Here is a 22,770-nt window from a genome sequence, read left to right as displayed (position 1 = left end):
CATCAACTCCCAGCTGTACAGTAGAGTAGTTCATGAAGCAGATTGAGGTTAGGTCGATTAACAACACCCACAAAACCACTACAGTGTTTCCCTCCACGATTAATCTAGCCAACAGGCTCAACGCAAAAAAGAGATCCTTTTGAGTTCTATATGTACTGTTGTCCATGCTCAGCCTAGCCATTTGGAGAAGGAAGAGCCGTGGCTACAACTGTCCTGTCCACAGCAGAGTTTGGAATCCACCAGTTTGGCAGAGAAGCTGGCATAGGTCAGAAATACAATTCTTCACAGTTCGCAGGGAGTGGGGCTATGCACTGAACAGAGGAATACAGAGCTTCCCTCGCTATGAAAACGGGAAGACGTCCTCATCTACTAGATGGCTCTATTTGCTAGAAGAAACTGAGGAGAGGAAGAAATGAAAGGAACAGGCTGCATAATAAAGGAGTGTTTCATTGCCAGTCTCCTGCGGCATTGTAAACTTGTAAAAGAGGATACACAAGTAACTGCCCAAATAATGGAGACACTTGAGTAAATGAGGGATACAAAGTACATTGAAATCAGGTGCTTCCACACAGTTGTGGTTCTCGAGTTAATTAAGAAATTGATATCCCATCATGCTTAGGGTCATGCATAAAAATGCTGGGGTGGCCATTATTTTGGCTACTACGGCTATGCCCCTATTTATTGGATGACAACACCCCCATCCACAAGGCACAAGTGGTCACTGAACGGTTTGATGAGCATGAACACGATGTAAACCATATGCCATGGCCGTCTCAGTCACCAGATCTCAACCCAATTGAATGCTTACAGGATATTATAGAGCGGCGTCTGAGACAGTGTTTTCCACCAAATGATGGAATTTCTAATGGAAGACTGGAGTCGCATCCCTCCAATAGAGTTCCAGACACTTGTAAAATCTATGCCAAGGTGCATTGAAGCTGTTCTGGCTATTAAGACAATTTGTTGGCGTTTCCTTTACTTTGGCAGTTACCTGTACATCGCCACACTGTTGCCAGGGTTGGGGCCAGGTAAACAGTGTCTCTGTGACATCACTACAACAACAAAATGACCTCCAAAAAGGGGAGAGAACGAGAGAGCCAGTTGGATCATAGCACGCTCGGAGGGTTGAAGCCAAGGTAACGAGAGGTGGGGGTGGAGACAAGGAGTGGTGTAGGATCCTGCAGAACCTCGTCTCCCTTCAGTGATGATGATGGATGCTGGTGACACAAGATGTACCCGTGAATGCGAAGAGGAGGTGGTCACATAACAGCTGGGTTCAGGCAGAGTCAAGTCACTCACTAGCTGTGCTCCGACCCTTACAAATGTTTGTGTGTGTGTGTGTGTGTTGGTTCTTCTATCCTTGTGGAGACCAACAATTTCCAAATGTCCCCACAAGGATAGTAAAAACAAGGAAAATTATGCATTGTGGGAATATTTCCCACGTCCCCATGAGGACAAAGACTATTTAAGCATAGGGGTTAGGTTAGGGTTATAATTAGGGTTTCCCACATCCCCTCGGGGACAAAGAATTTTAGTAAAATTTCCACAAAATTGTCATTTTATTTAACTAGGCAAGTCAGTTAAGAACAAATTCTTATTTACAATGACGGCCTACCGGGGAACAGTGGGTTAACTGCCTTGTTCAGGGGCAGAACGACAAATTTTTACCTTGTCAGCTCAGGGATTCGATCTAGCAACCTTTCGGTTACTGGCCCAACGCTCTAACCACTAGGCTACCTGCCACTGCAATAGTCCCAAAATGTAAACAAATCCATTTCTAATATTTGTTTCCATTGCTCCCCTAATGAAAAGGCCTGAATTAATCATAACACTGAAGATAAAAACATTTTAATTATACAATTATTATAACATTTAATTTGACTTTTTCCCAATTTGAGCTTTTTAGCTATTTTGGTAATGAGAAGACCAAGTGGGGCAAAGGGGACGTTTGAGAATAAGAACCTGATTAAGAACAGTACCAGACAAAAGTTTGGACACACCTACTCATTCAAGGGTTTTTCTTTATTATTACTATTTTCTACACTGTCGATTAATAGTGAAGACATCACAACTATGAAATAACACATATGGAATCATGTAGTAACCAAAACAAATCCAAATATATTTTATATTTGAGATTCATCAAAGTAGCCACCCTTTGCCTTGATGACAGCTTTGCACGGTCTTGGCATTCTCACAACCAGCTTCATGAGGTAGTCACCTGGAATGCATTTCAACTAACAGGTGTGCCTTGTTAAAAGTTAATTACTTGAATTTCTTTTACTTCTCAATGCGTTTGAGCCAATCAGTTGTGCTGGGACAAGATAGAGGTGGTATACAGAAGATAGCTCTGGTAAAAGATAAAGTCCATATTATGGCAAAACAGCTCAAATAACCAAAGAAACAACAATCCAACATTAAATTTAAGATGAATTTAAGAAATGAAGATCAGTCAGTCCGGTAAATGTCAAGAACTTTGAAAGTTTCTTCAAGGTCAATCGCAAAAACCATCAAGCACTATGATAAAACTGGCTCTCATGAGGACAGCCGCAGGAAAGGAAGACCCAGAGTTACCTCTGCTGCAGAGGATAAATTAATTAGAGTTACCAGCCTCAGAAATTGCAGCCCAAATAAATGATTCACAGAGTTCAAGTAACAGACACATCTCAACATCAACTGTTCAGAGGAGAATCAGGCCTTCATGATCAAATTGCTACAATGAAACCACTACTAAAAGGACACCAATAAGAAGAAGAGACTTGCATGGGCCAAGAAACACAAGTAATGGACATTCGACCAGTGGAATTCTGTGCTTTGGTCTGAAGAGTCCAAATTTTGTATTTTTGGTTCCAACCGCCATGCCTTTGTGAGATGCAGAGTAGGTGAACGGATTATCTCTGCATGTGTATTTCTCACCGTGAAGCATGGAGGAGGAGGTGTGATGGTGTGGGGGTGCTTTGCTGGTGACACAGTCAGTGATTTATTTAGAATTCAAGGCACACTTAACCAGCATGGCTACCACAGCATACGCCATCCATTCTGGTTTGCACTTATTGGGACTATCATTTGTTTTTCAACAGGACAATGACCCAACACACATCCAGGATGTGTAACAGCTATTTGACCAAGAAGGAAAGTGATGGAGGACTGCATCAGATGACCTGGCCTCCACAATCACCCGACCTCAACCCAATTGAGATGGTTTGGGATGAGTTGGACCGCAGAGTGAAGGAAAAGCAGCCAACAAGTGCTCAGCATATTATGTGGGAACTCCTTCAAGAGTGTTGGAAAAGCATTCCAAGTGAAGCTGGTTGAGAGAGAAGCTGGTTGAGGGAGCTGTCATCAAGGCAAAGGGTGACTACTTTAAAGAATATAAATATATTTTGATTTGGTTAACACTTTTTTGGTTACTACTAGGGTTGCAAAGGGTCGGAAACTTTCTGGTAAAATTTCCAGAATTTTGTTCAATGTTCAGACTCTGCTTGCAGATGTAAGAGAAGAAATCCGTACTGTCCTGCCCACTTCACTGTTGCTCAAAGCAGAGGAAACTGCAGTTCTGAAATACATCAAAAAGCGTGAAGACTTCTGCCTGAAGCCCATACACGCCGCAGCATACATGTTGGACCCCAAGTATGCTGGCAAGAGCATCCTGTCTGGTACAGAGATCAACAAGGCCTATGGTGTCATCACTACCGTGTCTCGCCACCTTGGCCTGGATGAGGGCAAGGTTCTTGGCAGTCTGGCGAAGTACACTTCCAAGCATAGGCTTTGGGAAGGAGATGCAATATGGCAGTCGTGCCAACATATCTCATCAGCCACCTGGTGGAAGGGACTTTGTGGTTCTGAGGCTCTTTCCCCTGTTGCCTCCATCATCCTCCAAATCCCACCAATATCAGTCGCCTCAGAGCGCAACTGGTCCCTGTTTGGGAACACACACTCCAAAGCACGCAACAGGCTGACCAGTACAAGGGTTAAAAAAAATTGGTGGCCATCCTGGCAAATTTGAGGCTTTTTGAGCCTGACAACGAGCCATCCTCAACAAGGTTGGAAAGAAACAGTGAAGATGAGGCCTCAGAGTCTGATGTTCAAGAGGTGGACATTGAGGAGGTCCAGGGAGAAGACATGGAATCCTGAGAGGAAGACAACCAAAGCTTTAGTTTCTAGACTATAACTTTACAGATGTACGTTGAAACGTTTTTGGGTGATGTGATGGATCATTGGGGATCATTCAATATTCCCTTTCTTTTGTTGTTCAGTGAAATCATCCCATGTGAAGAGTTAACTCATTTAATTAAAGTTACGAATTTAACTAAATTGTTTTTTAAAATTTAAATTGGAAGGATTTAATCATTTGCAATTATGTCTACTTATGATAAGGTAAAATGTTTATGTCTCCATTTGCTATGATAAATATATCCAATGCAAAAAACATTTAGATTTAAATGGTATTAATATTAATGTGCACATATTTCCGTTAATTCCCATATATTCCCGTTAATTCCCAAAGGAAAGTTTCCACCTCTGAATATTCCCCTAAAATGTGCAACCCTAGTTACTACGTGATTCCATATGTGTTATTTCATAGTTTTGATGTCTTCACTATTATTCTACAATGTAGAAAATAGTAAAAATAAAGAAAAACCCTTGAATGAGTAGGTGTCCAAACTTTTGACTGGTACTGTATGTGAATAAATTAACTTATCTTCTACTATGCATCGAGATGATGCATCATGAGTGAATACAACTTTATTTAAAAACAAATTTGAGTTTTTACAGGAATTTGAGAAAATTGTTACAGTAAAGAGATGTCCACAGACACTGTTCGTACACTAGGTTTTTCTATAGTAAAATTGTAGAAAATTGTCTGAGAATTTATTCCGGATGCATTTCGGTAATGAGAACTTGGGGTGAAAGTGTACAAAATAAAGCCGAAAATGTAAAATGCATTTAAACTAAAAGACTTTTCCCAAAACTGGACATGACAGGAGATGACAGCCTGGGGTTTTCTGACTCTCCATTCTGACTCTCCATGGATTTTAACTTTACCTTACATAAAAGTATTTCAATATTTGTTTGTTAAATGTAATAACTAAATGAGGAAACTCAAAAAATATATATTGTCAATCGTCCGGTCTTACCAGTTGAGAACTGCTCATTTGCTAGAAAGAGCTACAGGTGCGGACATGTACTTTTTTGCCATGACTCTTGCCTGTGAGGCAGCACAGGTGCCAAAAGCACCTTAGAAAGCGACACAATGCCCCTCGTGGCAAAAGTAATAAAAATACGTTTAAGTTTAAGTTTATCGTCATGAATCTTGCCCTGGACGAAGAACTGAGATTGATTTCCGCTAGATGGGCCAGCTGCAAAGTGAAAATTGTCTATATCGTAAAAATGAATGTAAACAAAAAATAGGTTAGGCATTAGGGTTAGCAGTGTGGTTAAGGTTAGGTTTAAAATCAGACTTTATGACTTTGTGGCTGTGCCAGCTAGTGACCACTCTGCAGAGCTAGCTCAAGGGCAATAAATGCCAATTTCCTGAAAATAGATGGTCAGTAGCTAGGTTTCCATCCAATTGGCAACACACTTTCATGGGAATTTTCTAGAATACGCATTAAGAAAATATGCTAATCTTCCCACCAGTGGTGTGTTTGTTGCAGATAAAAATCAGTGAGTGATGACAGTGCAACAAAAATGTACTTTTTCGCTTAAGTTTTCATGTACCGATACAATCTACAGTTCTATGTGTTTCCATTGCATTTTCAACTCCACTGATTTTGTTTTGTCACAAAAACTGTTGCATTAAATAGCAAGTGTGTCTACTCTGGTCTTGGCACATGCACTCTAGTCAACAGCTCACAGATATAGTGCGGGTAGGCTGGTCTACATGATGAGATTACTATGGATAAGAGGAAGAATATGTTTTATTTATCAAATGGCATCGATCATCATGTCACCAGACTATGACCCTCAATATTTATTGGAAAGGAGCGTCAAGATCACCATGCACTTTCACCAGCCTGTGAAGTTCATCATAACTTACAGTATACCAATATTTGCGCACAAAGGCGTTTCCACCGCCATTTCTCGCATAATTACCAGTGGTAGAAAAAGTACCTAATTGTCATCCTTGAGTAAAAGTAAATAAACACTACCGTTCAAAATTTTGGGGTCACTTAGAAATGTCCTTGTTTTTGAAAGAAAAGCAATTTTTTTGTAAATGACTATTGTAGCTGGAAACAGCAGATTTTTTTACAGAATATCTACATAGGCGTACAGAGGCCCATTATCAGCAACCATCACTCCTGTGTTCCGATGGCACGTTGTGTTAGCTAATCCAAGTTTATTATTTTAAAAGGCTAATTGATCAGCAGAAAACCCTTTTTCAATTATGTTAGCACAGCTGAGAACTGCTGTACTGATTAAAGAAGCAATACAACTGGCCTTCTTTAGACTAGTTGAGTATCTGGAGCATCAGCATTTGTGCTCAAAATGGCCAGAAACAAAGAACTTTATTCTGAAACACGTCAGTCTATTCTTGTTCTGAGAAATGAAGGCTATTCCATGTGAGAAATTGCCAAGAAACTGAAGATCTCATACCACGCTGTGCACTACTCCCTTCACAGAACAGAGCAAACTGTCTCTAACCAGAATAGAAAGAGGAGTGGGAGGCCCCGGTGCAGAACTGAGCAAGAGGACAAATACATTAGAGTGTCTAGTTTGAGAAACAGACACCTCACAAGTCCTCAACTGGCAGCTTCATTAAATAGTACGTGCAAAACACCAGTCTCAACGTCAACAGTGAAGAGGCGACTCCGGGATGCTGGCTTTCTAGGCAGAGGTGTGTCATGACGTTGCCCTCTTTGGGGATAGCGAGTACCATGCCCTGCTCTCTGCACCATCCCCCTCTCTCTCTCACCCCCTACCAACAGGCTCTGTTAGGCAGGTCATAAATTCCTTGAGGAGTTTTCGCCTCATGGCCAGAGTATAAGAGAGAGTGAGTTCTCACAGGAGAACAAAGGAACCTCTTCTCCAGCATAGAACTTGAGAACTGAACAATGTACATGTTTTGGAGAAGGTGTACACGGTCGGGGAAGAATCCAGCTACGACCGGTCCATTTCGTTTAATGTTTGTGAAACTCATGAGACAATACAGCCACATTACCATAACTCTGTTTATATAAGAGTCTCAGTTATGATGCTTGCATCTAATTGTTGTATAAAATGAATGAGTAAAGATGAAACTATTTGTGAAATTATGTAAAGTGATTTTAAACTGTTCAATGAAAGGGAATCCAAATCCCTTTAAAGTTTAACTAAGTCATTGGCCCGCCCCATGAGCACAGACATTGATCTGGGGTCATGGGTCAGCCTTTTTCTGCTCTTCCGAATATAAACCCCACCTGGAGAATCATCTTCATACCAGCTTACCTCGATAACCGAGAGGGCTAAGGTTTCAGACCAGTACCTCATCACAGAAGGAGTTAAGGTTTGAGTAGATTGCTGAATTCTTAACCATACCATGTTGTTAAACTCTGAGACTATCGATCCGACAGAATAAGAGCTACTCTTCAATACTAATTACTAGTCTGCAACTAGAAATTATGTACCCGTGAATGTGAAGGCCGACAACCGCCGAAACATCTATTCTATAACAACATTGCTGAATGTTACTCTGAACTATCCATTCTAACCACGGCAGAGAGAGAGAGAGAGAGACAGAGACAGAGACAGAGACAGAGACAGAGACAGAGAGAGAGAGCGGATAAACTCTCCAACAGAAACAAACTTTCCAACAGAGATCACGACGACGCACTGAGCGTAAATATATATATTGATTGCAATTATTCCCAAATGAGTGAGCGTTCATGTGCGAAGGATTAGCATTTCAATTGTTATAATTATCAACTATGTAGTGTCTTTCGTGCCCTTCTCAGTCCCTTTGTCCACCAAGCCCCCATACCGGTTTAGCCCACTAGGGCACATCCCCTATCATTTCCTTGTGCCCATATCTACTCTGTTTGTGTGATGCATTTGTGTGATTATTTAGTAAGTAAATAAATTATTTAAGACAATTGATGTATGGATGATTCATAGTGAAGACTGGGTTCGTGCAGATAACCAACAATTTACAACGTTTGGACTGAGACTAACGTGAGGTAAAGAATAAATCATTAATTAGAAGACTAATTGATCAGATATTAAAAATATCTGAAAGTTATGTTAGGAAAATTATAACTTTGTAATCTGAATATTTTCCTTGGTCCCCCAACTTCCTAGTTAATTACATTTACATGATTAAGTTAGTTTAATCACGTAATAATAATTACAGAGAATTGATTTGATAAAAACAAGTCTTCAGTTTAATGATGCCAAAAACACGACAGTTGCAAAGAAGTCGCCCCGTCCCGGAGTCGCCTCTTCAATGTTGACGTTGAGACTGGTGTTTTGCATTTACAACATTAACAACGTCTACACTGTATTTCTGATCAATTTGATGTTATTTTAATGGACCAAACAATTTGCTTTTCTTTCAAAAACAAGGACATTTCTAAGTGACCCCAAACTTTTGAACGGCAGTGTACCTTAATAGAAAATGAAAGTCACCCAGTAAAATATTACTGGAGTAAGTCTAAAAGCATTTGGTTTTAAATATACTTAAGTATCAAATGTAAATGCAATTGCAAAAATATACTTAAGTATCAAAGTATAAATCATTTCACATGCCTTATATTGAGCAAACCAGACAGCACGATTTCCATTTGACTTTTATTTATTTTACGGATAGCCAGGGGCACACTAACACTCAGACATAATTTAAAAACTAAGCATTTATGTTTAGGGAGCCCATCCAGATCGGAGGCAGCAGAGATGACCAGGGATGTTCTCTTGATAAGTGTGTGAATTGGACAATTTTCCTGTCCTGCTAAGCATTCGAAATGTAAGGAGTACTTTTGGGTGTCAGGGAAAATGTATGAAGTAAAAAGTACATTATTTTCTTTAGGAATGTAGTGGAGTAAAAGTAAAAGTAGTCCAAATATAAATAATAAAGTAAACATACCCCAAAAAACGACTTAAGTAGTACTTTAAAGTATTTTTACACCACAGATAATTACCTGAAAATGTTCTACTGCTTGAGCGCATGTTCCTATCTAAAGCCTTGCCTATAGTACCATAAATGACCAGAGATCACAAACGATTTATAATGAGAAGCACATTCATTATTTGTATTGACGTGTGGTCCCGATGTGGGTAGTTGATCACAGAAACCTATTGTTGTGCATCTCCAAGGTAAAACGTTACTCTTCCTAACACGTATAACAGTTCCAACTATGACGTGAACATGTTTATCAAGAGAATAGGTAAAGCTGTAGAAATGTAAAAGGAGTACCTTGTTTTCCTCTGTGATCGAAGGGGGTTCTGTCCATTTCCTGTTCTGAGAATTGACAGGCAAATGAGGCCTATTAGAGCCTGGTTTTTCCATTGACGGGTAATGCGGTAGTAGCTTATCCTGGAGGGATGTACATGTTCATATCCCTAAGTGTATTTATGCTAAGGAAATGTTCTAACCTCTATTGATATGTGTACTTAAGGTTATTCATGTGGGTTTATCGTCTGAGGATGTGTATTTTGAAATTCAAGCCCGGTGCTTGAGAGAGAGGCTTTGCCTCAAATCCAACCATATCTCCTTATGAATAAAAGAGGCTGGTGTAGACATGTCCAGGAGAAGAAGACCCCAGGTAGCAACATCAGGTAGTAGTCTCAGAGCAATGCAACATGCAACGTAGAGAACACAACACAAACCCCTTTCACCACTCCTCTGCATCTCCCCCCTCTCTTCTCTCTTCCAACTATCCCCCTCTCTCCATTCCTCCCTCCCTACTTCTGACCAGCTAAATATTTGATCAACTGGCAGAAGAACCTACAACCCCCAAGGCCAAGGGTTCTCTTTAGTTTTTGTTTTCCTTTCTAGAGGAAAGAGGGGGGGGGCAGTGAAGGAAGGTGGGATGGAGGTTTGTTCACCGACCCTAACCCCAGAGAAGTGCTTGCGATTGGTCACAATGAAGCGGTTCTCTTCTCTTTCTCTCCCATTCTCCTCCACTCCTCTCTCGCTCTCTCCATCCGTGTGCATAGCATTGTGTGTGTGTGTGTGTGTGTGTGTGTGTGTAGCATGCTGCTCGGTTCAGAACTGGATGAACGACCTTGAGCGCAGGGCTGAGTTGCCGTGGCAACGAAGCGTCGCCCAACCAGTAACAGCTGGATGCAACAGCACTCCCTGAATTTTAGCGGGAGTCGCCACGTTAATAAAAATGACACTCTTCTCCTCCTCCTCCTCCTCCTCCTCCCCCCTCCTTTCTCCTATTTATCCCGCCGTCCCTCCCTCACACGTATGTAGACCTGTACTCTCAGAAAAGAGCAACTCTGTCCAAATCATTGACTGATCGTCCACCAGTCAGTTAGAGTAGGAGGTAATACATTGGTTCCCGTGTCTATCAATTGGTTACATAAAAAAAAAACAGATAATCAAATACGTAGTCATTAAATGGTAATACACGCCACTTCTTTACCTCGATTAAAATATTCATGGCGAGGTACCGAAATGAGGGAAACGTAGGGGGAAAGTAATTAGGTCATGCATATATTAAATGAATATTATTGAGTAACTGAATCATTTATTGTCAATCAAAGCGGTCCTGCAGCCCTTGGCCATTGAAATATGTGTCATTATTCAGTGTTGTGAAAGTGTTGCGCTGTTGGTCTGTGGACAGGAGAGTCGAGCTGGAGGGAGCAGGACATGGTGGAGGATGTCACAGAGTTGGTTCCAACCAGCTCCATCTGGAAAGCATTCCAGCAGAGCTCGCTAGCTAGCGTCTCCCGCACCAGGCAGGCAGGTACAACACCCACATGAGACAACGCCATCCCATCCACACACACACACGCCCCTGCATGTGCAAACACACACAGGCACACACGCACCCCTCCCAAAACACACACGGATGCACAACACACACTTGCAAAAACACAAACACGCACATTCAAATCACCTTCTCACCACCCAGTCATTTAAGAGCAGACTTAACTTATTTAACCTGAGTTCTGCGATTCAGCCTTAAAGGGGATTAAGACTTGGACTTAAATTAATTATGAGTAATGAAAGAGAGAGAGCGGAGAGATGGAGTCTGGGATAGAGAGGGAGAGAAGAGGCAGAGCAAAAGAGGGAAAGCAAGAGAGATGGAATCGGTACAAAAGAGGGGGTGGGAAAAGAGAGAGAGAGACAGACACTTGGCATTCCTCTCACAGGGGAGACAGACAGCTCAGTAAAGATCAGAAACCTGAGGACATGAGGTGTACTGGAGGCACTGGCTGGAAATAAGGACAAGAGAATCACATACAGCCTTTGCAACTGTCCCCTCTCCTCCTGTCCTGTTTCCTTCCTCCATCTCAATCAGTCTGCTGTTCTCCCTCTCTCCTGCCTCCATCCATCTCTTCACTACAGGGGCTTCTTAAGCGCAACACATTTTAAAACAGCAACGGCCAACAAAACAGGCATTTTTGGTAACCGGAAACGATGAGTTGTTTAAGATAGTTCTGTGTTCAGGAGGCAGAAGTAGAACTAACAGGCGACACTTAAGTGCATGCTGGTCTGTCGTCCGTGAGCTTTCAGAACCGGTTTACCAGGGAACCTACTTTCCAAACCACATGCACGCATGTACACACACACACACACACACACAACTCCGTCAGCAACCTGACACCTACTGCTTCTGTAAGCACACGCATACCGCAACCATTCAAATGGACAAATATTCAACTGGGCACAGAGACTTTCATTGCGGCTGTGCTCAGATTCTACGTGCAATCTTCTCTGAAACGCCTCGTAGTGGTCCAGCCCGTACCAAGCAATCTAACTCAGACCCGATCGCAAGAGCCAGCTGCTAAAATGTCTATCGTACAGAGAAACAAGTGGCTAGTTCAGGGTTTGTCAGTTTAATGCTGCTCACTTAGGAAGTGAATGACTTGGCAGTGAAGCAACAAGTAGTCTCTTCTCTTCTGTACTAGTAGAAAGACAGGGAAATAAAGGGCTGCCCTGGTCATAGACCTCAACTTTATACACCACGACTAGATAGAATTAGCTGCAACTGTTGTCAGTCCCTGTCTGTGTGTGTGTGTGTGTGTATTGTGCAGCCCAGACTAATCTGTATTTAAGCAATAAGGCATGAGGGGGTGTGGTATATGACCAATATATGCCACGGCTGTCAGCCAATCAGCATTCAGGGCTCGAACCACCCAGTTTAACGGAATGCTGATTGGCTGACAGCCGTGTTATATCAGACCCTATACCACGAGTATGACAAAACATTTATTTGTACTGCCTTAATTACGTTGGTAACCGGTTTATAATAGCAATCAGGCACCTCAGGGGTTTGTTATATATGGCGTAGTGCCTAACAACAGCCCTTAGCTGTGGTATATTGGCCATATACCACACCTCCTTGGGCCTTATTGCTTAATTAGAGGTCCAAGTGACAGGACAACCCAAAAAACCTGTCCTTGTGGAGGAGGGTACACTGCCTGAAAAATACCCCAAACCTCCGGCATCAGGACGGCCACCTCTCTCTGGTTTAGAGAGAGACGAGGAGACAACAACAACAGATCAGCTCATCACACTGCAGCTGGGGGAGACAGGGGCACTGTCACACACACCATAGAGCGAGCAGGAGAGAGGCCGACACATACAAACTGAAGAGAAAGAGATGTGATGAACAAATTTGCAGCAAAAAGAGCGGGGGGGGGGGCGTGGACAAAAAGACAAATAATGAGGTAAAAAAATTCCAGCAGGTAGTGTCACGCTGGCATAAAGGGTCGGGAGACATGAGCAGGAATGCGTAATAGGGTTTTTTATTATACCCAAATTACGGAGTGCCGTGTAAAGGCACGGGGACGAAGACCAAACAAACACCTAACAAAACACAGGTTTGAAAGCCAAACAAAAGAGAGAGGAGTACCTCCCACACTAGTCTGGGATGATGGGGAGGTGTGTGTGTGTTGGTTCGGGGCTGGGGGTGTTGTATTTGGAGTGCCTCAGGGAAGAGGCTCAGGTTAAGCTACCTGTCACGGATCCCTCCGGAACTATCATTACGCACACCTGGCCCCTATTCCCAGTGATTAGTAATTGTATAAGTGTGCCCGTGGTTTACCATTGTCCTGTCGATTATTGTTCCAATGTCCGTTGGGTCGTGTGAGGACCTGTGCTGTGTGTTTTGGCTTTCGTGCCACTGTGGATTGCGCAGATGATTACGGGTCTCGTCCCGTGTGTTAATCATTGTGCGCTTGTGTTATTTATTCGAGGTACTCCTCGCTCTTTGGTTTGGCTTTCAACCCTGTGTCTTGTATAGTGTTTGTTTGGTCTTCGTCCCCGTGCCTTTACACGGCACTCCGTAATTTGGGAATAATAAAAAAATATATTACGCATTCCTGCTCCTGTCTCCCGACCCTTTATGCCAGCGTGACACTACCTGCTGGATATTTTTACCTCATTATTTATCTTTATGCCAGTGTGACACTACCTGCTGGAATTTTTGTACCTCATTATTTGTCTTTATGCCAGCGTGACACTACCTGCTGGAATTTTTTTACCTCATTATTTATCTTTATGCCAGCGTCACACTACCTGCTGGAATTTTTTACCTCATTATTTGTCTTTATGCCAGCGTGACACTACCTGCTGGAATTTCTTACCTCATTATTTGTCTTTATGCCAGCGTGACACTACCTGCTGGAATTTTTTACCTCATTATTTGTCTTTATGCCAGCGTGACACTACCTGCTGGAATGTTTTACCTCATTACCTCATTTTACCTCCTCTGCTTAGCACCCATTGCATACCCTCCTCCTTTCACCACTCACCCCCACAGCCGGACCCGGTCACTAACATCACCCCTGCCTTCGACCCCCCCTTCTTCTATTTAGCAAACACCATGCATCACTGTCACCCCCCCCATCCAACTACTATCCCCAACCCCCATCTGGGGGCCTATAGGCCCAGCAGCCTGTCTATGTCCAGTCTCCCTGCACCACCTCGATTTAGGAGCCCTCTGTAAGCCAGCGTGGAGGGGAGAGGTGGGGTGTGTGACTGCGAGGGTGTGAGCGTGTGTCTGATAATTGAAGGTTTGGCCACAGAGTGACATCACTCTAAAATCTGCCAGCGGGGCGCTGGGGAACAAGACGCCGTCTGCCCGGCCGCCACACCCTCTACTCGGCCCTCTACCCAGGCAACACAGTCACACAGCCAGGTCATCCGGGAACAAAGCCGGAGACACAGAGCTAAATTTAAACTGAGGCTTTTATAATTAACTCAACCTTATTGCCCTGGCCCTGCAACACACCTCAGACTCTCTCTCTGACACATGGAGACACTACATTAACAAGCAGAAGAACAATACAGAAGATCGTAGAGGTTTCTAAAAGAATTCAAGTCAGAGAACTATGCAACAGGACGGTTATATACATAGGGAGTGGGGGGGGGGGGTCATAAAAGACAGGACCTTTAGAGTAGATGAACTATTACACACACACACACACACACACACACACACACACACACACACACACACACACACATCTAAAATGACACTGGCATACATGTGAGACGGGAAATGAAATGATCCCCGTTGGGCTCGGGTAAAGGAAACAGCGACACTATCGGCACATTGTCTACCGTATCACGGGAGAGCGCTGCCTGACTAGCACGCCGCACGTCTGTCCCTTATTGGTGTTCTCATGTAAACCACAATAACGTTTCTGCACGGTACACACCTCCTAAAAGTATCCATGTTCAGAGTTACGGCCTATCACAACCCTTCCCTGTCTCCCCGTCTATCAGCCATGGGCTTAATGGACTAAATGATGGAGCGACAATAGGTTACTGTAAATTCACTAGAACATACTCCTTTAGTCAACATTTGACAACACACACAGACTAGCTACTTTTTTACAAATGTATTCAATCATTCTGTTGGTTCTTCAAACATTGCGCAACGAACCAGTGGGAGGGGGGGAATAATTTGCCGTTTTATATGGAAACTCATGCTATTCTACACATTTTGCCATGAGGCTGAAAGAAAATGTTGCTGTTTAAAAGCTAATTTCCTGCAATTCTACACTTATTGCCATTGGGCAGAGAGGAAAATGTTGCATTTTTTTAAAGCTAAAATAGGCCATAGCTCTGTGTGTTGGCTGTGACAAAGGAACTGGATTAAGAGCTGTCTTGGTTGCTAAATGAACAAATGAAACAGGCCGCGGCATGGTGCACATAGCCATAGAAGCACAGTGACATATGCCTCAATGCAGTCATATTCGTGGCTTATTGGGGGTGTAACTTTCAACAACCCCATCCTGTAAGAGAATTCATTCCAGTTCTGTTTCATCAAATCTGACTAACCCAGTGCACTGCTTACTAGGAATTCTATCTGATGATGTTTGCATGTTCAGGTAAAAAGACAAATCATCCCCCTGTTTGGAACACTGACAATTAAAGAGCACAACAAATTCAAATAAACTCGTTTTTATTTTTTTGCTTAATCTGATTGGGTGGCCCTGTATCTAAGTTGAACATAGACAAGCAACATTTGCAGCTGGCTACAGTGTATCAATAGTAGGATGGTATCACATGTAGGCTACGACGTACCGACAAACTGAGACCATGTACCAAACTCGAGCAGCAATAACAATGTAATAATGGAGCAACACACAGCAAGGCTTCACTGTAAAGTAACATTTCCTTCAGTGAAGTTAACATTGACTAGAGGTGTGTGAGTGAAAGAGAACTAAAGAGAGAGAGAGCAAGAGAGAGAGAGCAAGAGAGAGAGAGCAAGAGAGAGAGAGCAAGAGAGAGAGCGAGCTAGAGCGAGAGAGCTAGAGCGAGAGAGCTAGAGAGAGAGCGAGAGAGAGCGAGAGAGAGAGCGAGAGAGAGAGCGAGAGAGCTAGAGAGCTAGAGAGAGAGCGAGAGAGCGAGAGAGCTAGAGAGAGAGCGAGAGAGCTAGAGAGCTAGAGAGAGAGAGAAAGCGAGAGAAAGAGAAAGCGAGAGAGAGAGAAAGTGAGAGCTAGAGAGAGAAAGCGAGAGCTAGAGAGAGAGCTAGAGAGAGAGAGCTAGAGAGAGAGAGCGAGAGAGAGAGAAAGAAAGCGAGAGCGAGAGAGAGAAAGCGAGAGAGAGAGAGAGAGAAAGCGAGAGAGAGAGAGAGAGAAAGCGAGAGAGAGAGAGAAAGCGAGAGAGAGAGAGAAAGAGAGAGAGAGAAAGCGAGAGCTAGAGAGAGAAAGCGAGAGAGAGAGAGAGAGAGAAAGCGAGAGAGAGAGAGAAAGCGAGAGAGAGAGAGAAAGCGAGAGAGAGAGAGAGAGAGAGAGAAAGCGAGAGCTAGAGAGAGAAAGCGAGAGCTAGAGAGAGAAAGCGAGAGCTAGAGAGAGAAAGCGAGAGCTAGAGAGAGAGCGAGAGAGAGAGAAAGCGAGAGAGAGAAAGAAAGCGAGAGAGAGAGAAAGAAAGCGAGAGAGAGAGAAAGAAAGCGAGAGAGAGAGAAAGAAAGCGAGAGAGAGAGAGCTAGAGAGAGAGAGCTAGAGAGCGAGAGAGCGAGAGAGCGAGAGAGCGAGAGAGCTAGAGAGCTAGAGAGCTAGAGAGAGAGAGCGAGAGCGAGAGAGAGAGAGAGAGCTAGAGAGAAAGAGCTAGAGCGAGAGAGAAAGCGAGAGCTAGAGAGAAAGAGCTAGAGCGAGAGAGAAAGCGAGAGCTAGAGAGAGAAAGCGAGAGCTAGAGAGAGAAAGCGAGAGCTAGAGAGAGAGAGAGCGAGAGCGAGAGAGCTAGAGAGAGAGAGAGAGAGCGAGAGAGAGAGAGCTAGAGAGAGAGAGAGAGAGCGAGAGAGAGAGAGAGAGAGAGAGAGAGAGAGCTAGAGAGAGAGAGCGAGAGAGAGAGCTGGAGAGAAAGAAAGCGAGAGAGAGAGAGCTAGAGAGAGAGAGAGCTAGAGAGAGAGAGAGCGAGAGAGCGAGAGCTAGAGAGAGAGCTAGAGAGAGAGAGCTAGAGAGAGAGAGCTAGAGAGAGAGAGCTAGAGAGAGAGAGCTAGAGAGAGAGAGAGAGCGAGCTAGAGAGAGAGAGAGAGCGAGCTAGAGAGAGAGAGAGAGCGAGCTAGAGAGAGAGAGAAAGCGAGCTAGAGAGAGAGAGAGAAAGCGAGCTAGAGAGAGAGAGAGAAAGCGAGCTAGAGAGAGAGAGAGAGCTAGAGAGAGAGAGAGAGCTAGAGAGAGAGAGAGAGCTAGAGAGAGAGAGAGAGAGCTAGAGAGAGAGAGAGAGAGAGAGAGAGAGAGCTAGAGAGAGAGAGAGCTAGAGAGAGAGAGAGAGCTAGAGAGAGAGAGAGAGCTAGAGAGAGAGAGAGAGCTAGAGAGAGAGAGAGCTAGAGAGAGAGAGCTAGAGAGAGAGAGCTAGAGAGAGAGCTAGAGAGAAAGCGAGCTAGAGAGAGAGAGAGAGCGAGAGAGAGAGAGAGAGCGAGAGCTAGAGAGAGAGAGAGAGAGAGAGCTAGAGAGAGAACTAGAGAAAGATAAGTATTTGCCTGCCATAGCCTGAGGGACACTGAATAATAACATCTGCATAGTAAACAGTAACTTACTTATTATTACTATTATTGTTATTACTGTTATTGTTATTTCTATTATTATTGTTGTTTATCATTCCAAATAGTAGTGGTATGGGTAGTAATGGTAATGATAACAGTTTAGTGATGGTGGTGGTAGTAGTAGTAGTAATGACGATGGTAGTTGTAGTACTGATGTAATGGTGAAGATGACCGTTATTTAGTTATAAGTTAGTTATAGAATCAGTTTCCATATTTAGATTTTTATATTTATTACATTCTACTATTTTATTGTTATTATTTTTAATTTTGTATTATTATTTACTGCCATGTTATATTATTATTTGTTATTGTTTAAAATTGTATTACAATGTATATTGTATACATTGTTGCTTTGGCAATATTAACACAATGTTTTTCATGCCAATAAAGCAGCTTGAATTTGAATTTGAATTTGAAAGAGAGAGAGCTAGAGAGAGAACTAGAGAAAGAGAGAGAGCTAGAGAGAGAGCGAGAGAAAGCGAGCTAGAGAGAGAGAGAAAGCGAGCTAGAGAGAAGAGAGAGCTAGAGAGAGAGAGAGAGCTAGAGAGAAAGAGAGCTAGAGAGAGAGAGAGCTAGAGAGAGAGAGAGCTAGAGAGAGAGAGAGAGAGAGCTAGAGAGAAAGCGAGCTAGAGAGAAAGCGAGCTAGAGAGAAAGCGAGCTAGAGAGAGAGAGAGAGCGAGAGAGAGAGAGAGAGAGCGAGAGCTAGAGAGAGAGCGAGAGCTGGAGAGAAGAAAGCGAGAGAGAGAGAGCTAGAGAGAGACAGCTAGAGAGAGAGAGAGCTAGAGAGAGAGAGCTAGAGAGAGAGAGAAAGCGAGAGAGAAAGAGCGAGAGCTAGAGAGAGAAAGCGAGAGAGAGAGAGAGAGAAAGCGAGAGAGAGAGAGAGAGAAAGCGAGAGAGAGAGAGAGAGCTAGAGAGAGAGCTAGAGAGAGAGAGCTAGAGAGCTAGAGAGAGAGAGAGCTAGAGAGAGAAAGAGAGAGAGCTAGAGAAAGAGAGAGCTAGAGAGAGAGAGAGAGAGCTAGAGAGAGAGAGAGCTAGAGAGAGAGAGAGCTAGAGAGAGAGAGAGCTAGAGAGAGAGAGAGCTAGAGAGAGAAAGCGAGAGAGAAAGCGAGAGAGAAAGCGAGAGAGAAAGCGAGAGAGAAAGCGAGAGCTAGAGAGAGAAAGCGAGAGCTAGAGAGAGCTAGAGAGAGCAAGAGAGAAAGCGAGAGAGAGAAAGCGAGAGAGAGAGAGAGCTAGAGAGAGCAAGAGAGAGCAAGAGAGAAAGCGAGAGAGAGAGAGAAAGCGAGAGAAATCGAGGAGCGAGAGAAAGCGAGAGAGAGAGCGAGAGAGAGCTAGAGGGAGAGAGAGAGAGCGAGAGGGAGAGAGAGCGAGAGCTAGAGGGAGAGAGAGAGAGAGCTAGAGAGAGAGAGAGAGCTAGAGAGAGAGAGAGAGCTAGAGAGAGAGAGCTAGCGCGTAGAGAGAGCGAGCGCTAGAGAGAGAGAGAGCGAGCTAGAGAGAGAGAGAGCGAGCTAGAGAGAGAGCTAGAGTGAGAGCGAGCGAGAGAGAGCTAGAGAGAGAGCGAGCGAGAGAGAGCGCTAGAGAGAGAGAGAGCGCTAGAGAGAGAGCGAGCGAGCGCTAGAGAGAGAGAGCGAGCTAGAGAGAGCGAGCTAGAGAGAGCGAGCTAGAGAGAGCGAGCTAGAGAGAGCGAGCTAGAGCGAGAGCGAGCTAGAGAGAGCTAGATGTAATTACTGATGTAATGGTGAAGATGACCGTTATTTAGTTATAAGTTAGTTATAGAATCAGTTTCCATATTTAGATTTTTATATTTATTACATTCTACTATTTTATTGTTATTATTTTTAATTTTGTATTATTATTTACTGCCATGTTATATTATTATTTGTTATTGTTTAAAATTGTATTACAATGTATATTGTATACATTGTTGCTTTGGCAATATTAACACAATGTTTTTCATGCCAATAAAGCAGCTTGAATTTGAATTTGAATTTGAAAGAGAGAGAGCTAGAGAGAGAACTAGAGAAAGAGAGAGAGCTAGAGAGAGAGCGAGAGAAAGCGAGCTAGAGAGAGAGAGAAAGCGAGCTAGAGAGAGAGAGAGAGCTAGAGAGAGAGAGAGAGCTAGAGAGAAAGAGAGCTAGAGAGAGAGAGAGCTAGAGAGAGAGAGAGCTAGAGAGAGAGAGAGAGAGAGCTAGAGAGAAAGCGAGCTAGAGAGAAAGCGAGCTAGAGAGAAAGCGAGCTAGAGAGAGAGAGAGAGCGAGAGAGAGAGAGAGAGAGCGAGAGCTAGAGAGAGAGCGAGAGCTGGAGAGAAAGAAAGCGAGAGAGAGAGAGCTAGAGAGAGACAGCTAGAGAGAGAGAGAGCTAGAGAGAGAGAGCTAGAGAGAGAGAGAAAGCGAGAGAGAAAGAGCGAGAGCTAGAGAGAGAAAGCGAGAGAGAGAGAGAGAGAAAGCGAGAGAGAGAGAGAGAGAAAGCGAGAGAGAGAGAGAGAGCTAGAGAGAGAGCTAGAGAGAGAGAGAGCTAGAGAGAGAAAGAGAGAGAGCTAGAGAGAGAAAGAGAGAGAGCTAGAGAAAGAGAGAGCTAGAGAGAGAGAGAGAGCTAGAGAGAGAGAGAGCTAGAGAGAGAGAGAGCTAGAGAGAGAGAGAGCTAGAGAGAGAGAGAGCTAGAGAGAGAAAGCGAGAGAGAAAGCGAGAGAGAAAGCGAGAGAGAAAGCGAGAGAGAAAGCGAGAGAGAAAGCGAGAGCTAGAGAGAGAAAGCGAGAGCTAGAGAGAGCTAGAGAGAGCAAGAGAGAAAGCGAGAGAGAGAAAGCGAGAGAGAGAGAGAGCTAGAGAGAGCAAGAGAGAGCAAGAGAGAAAGCGAGAGAGAGAGAGAAAGCGAGAGAAAGCGAGAGCGAGAGAAAGCGAGAGAGAGAGCGAGAGAGAGCTAGAGAGAGAGAGAGAGCGAGAGCTAGAGAGAGAGAGAGAGCGAGAGCTAGAGAGAGAGAGAGCGAGAGCTAGAGAGAGAGAGAGAGCTAGAGAGAGAGAGAGAGCTAGAGAGAGAAAGAGAGCTAGAGAGAGAGAGCGAGCGCTAGAGAGAGAGCGAGCGCTAGAGAGAGAGAGAGCGAGCTAGAGAGAGAGAGAGCGAGCTAGAGAGAGAGCTAGAGTGAGAGCGAGCGAGAGAGAGCTAGAGAGAGAGCGAGCGAGAGAGAGCGCTAGAGAGAGAGAGAGCGCTAGAGAGAGAGCGAGCGAGCGCTAGAGAGAGAGAGCGAGCTAGAGAGAGCGAGCTAGAGAGAGCGAGCTAGAGAGAGCGAGCTAGAGAGAGCGAGCTAGAGCGAGAGCGAGCTAGAGAGAGCTAGAGAGAGAGCTAGAGAGAGAGCTAGAGAGAGCTAGAGAGAGAGCTAGAGAGAGAGCTAGAGAGAGAGCGAGCTAGAGAGCGCTAGAGAGCGCTAGAGAGCGCTAGAGAGAGAGAGCGCTAGAGAGAGAGAGAGAGCGCTAGAGAGAGAGAGAGAGCGCTAGAGAGAGAGAGAGAGCGCTAGAGAGAGAGAGAGCGCTAGAGAGAGAGAGAGCGCTAGAGAGAGAGAGAGCGCTAGAGAGAGAGAGAGAGCGCTAGAGAGAGAGAGAGAGAGCGCTAGAGAGAGAGAGAGAGAGAGCGCTAGAGAGAGAGCGCTAGAGAGAGAGAGAGAGAGAGAGCGCTAGAGAGAGAGAGAGAGAGAGAGCGCTAGAGAGAGAGAGAGAGAGAGAGAGAGAGAGAGCTAGAGAGAGCTAGAGAGAGAGAGAGAGAGAGAGCGCTAGAGAGAGCTAGAGAGAGAGAGAGAGCGCGCTAGAGAGAGAGAGAGAGCTAGAGAGAGCTAGAGAGAGAGAGAGCGCTAGAGAGAGAGAGAGAGAGAGAGAGAGAGAGAGAGAGAGAGAGAGCTAGAGAGAGCGCTAGAGAGAGCTAGAGAGAGAGAGAGAGCTAGAGAGAGAGAGAGCGCTAGAGAGAGAGAGAGAGAGAGAGAGAGAGAGCGCATTTACATTTGACTTGGTTCGACTTTACCCCTGCGCCGCCGGGCGACATGGACTTACTGAATGAATGCAACATGTCCTAGGCTAGTTTACGAGTCAGAAAATACTATGATTTATCTCGTGTCGTCTGCGCCAAGTGTGCCAGGACATAAACAACACTTTTTTTTCAACCTTGTCCTCTTAGTAAGTTCGAAAATGTGTCCCTTCAAGTTCCAAACTAAAGGACACTTTATTTTCAATTCCTTAGCTATGACCATTAATAGACTCAAAGCCACTATGTCAGAGACCATAGGGTACAGCACGCTATACCTACACCAACATCCATGACCTTAGCTTGGACCTGGAGTTATACTTTTTCTTTGCTGTCCAAATAAACGGGAATATGCACAGTGCCCGTGTGTGCGGTGCACCAACCTGTATTGTGTTATGAAGAGTGTATAGAGTCCTACTACACATTAGTGGACAACAAAGTACGTCCAAACGAACGACGGACAATGCCATTCGTGCGTAAAACCGAGCTTGGCATAGAAGGAACGTGTAAAGGGAAAACGTAGTAAACTCACCAAATCGATGTATCTCTGTGAGCGCACCGATATCTTCTTCGTTTCGCTATTAACTCTCCGCCATCTTCAACGCTGTGTTTGTTTAAATGGGAAACACTCCCGAAGCCCAAGAAGCCAGCTTGTGGCTGAGCGATGGGGTTTCTGGGTAGTGTAGTTTTATTCCCGTCGAACGCTTTCGCTAGGGCAGACCTCTCGGATACGGACTACAACTACGTATGCCCCAAGAGGAGACCTCGAGCTGTGGTGTAGACGGCTGACAGCGACGATATTAGAGCAGAAAAATGCCATGGTGTTTATTTTTAGTTAACCTGAGGAGCACTTGAAAAGCAAACAGTGACTTGTTTGTGTGCAAATGCCTGTAATAGCTAATAGGCTGTTCTGCTATCATCTGCTTTAACATGGTCATGACGGTTTGCAGAAGGGGTGTGGCTTGGACATAATGTCTAAGTAAACTTATAACATTTACAGCAGGGATCATCAACTAAATTCAACACAAATATATATATATCATATTTCACTAAAACAGAATCATTTCAAACCTTGCTTGCTTTTGTACACGATCACATATCTCTCTATTTATTATGTGTGGTA

The 22,770-nt window shown here is 44.1% G+C and overlaps 1 protein-coding gene across 2 annotated transcripts in view; it reads right to left on the bottom strand.

Annotated features, from left to right (window-relative positions):
• Nucleotides 1-22,311, bottom strand: part of LOC115166170 (nuclear receptor coactivator 3) — a 123,175-nt gene extending 100,864 nt beyond the window's left edge. The window contains exon 1 of one of the 2 annotated variants that reach the window (XM_029719928.1): nt 22,180-22,311. The gene's annotated coding sequence lies outside the window, so the exon portion shown is untranslated. The remainder of the gene's footprint in view (nt 1-22,179) is intronic. The other variant, XM_029719924.1, reaches the window with a different exon arrangement.
• Between the last annotated feature and the right edge of the window lie 459 nt (nt 22,312-22,770).

This window comes from Salmo trutta, chromosome 28 (genome assembly GCF_901001165.1).
Source record: "Salmo trutta chromosome 28, fSalTru1.1, whole genome shotgun sequence".
Taxonomy (NCBI): Eukaryota; Metazoa; Chordata; class Actinopteri; order Salmoniformes; family Salmonidae; genus Salmo; species Salmo trutta.
This window is presented reverse-complemented; position numbering and strand designations above follow the sequence as displayed.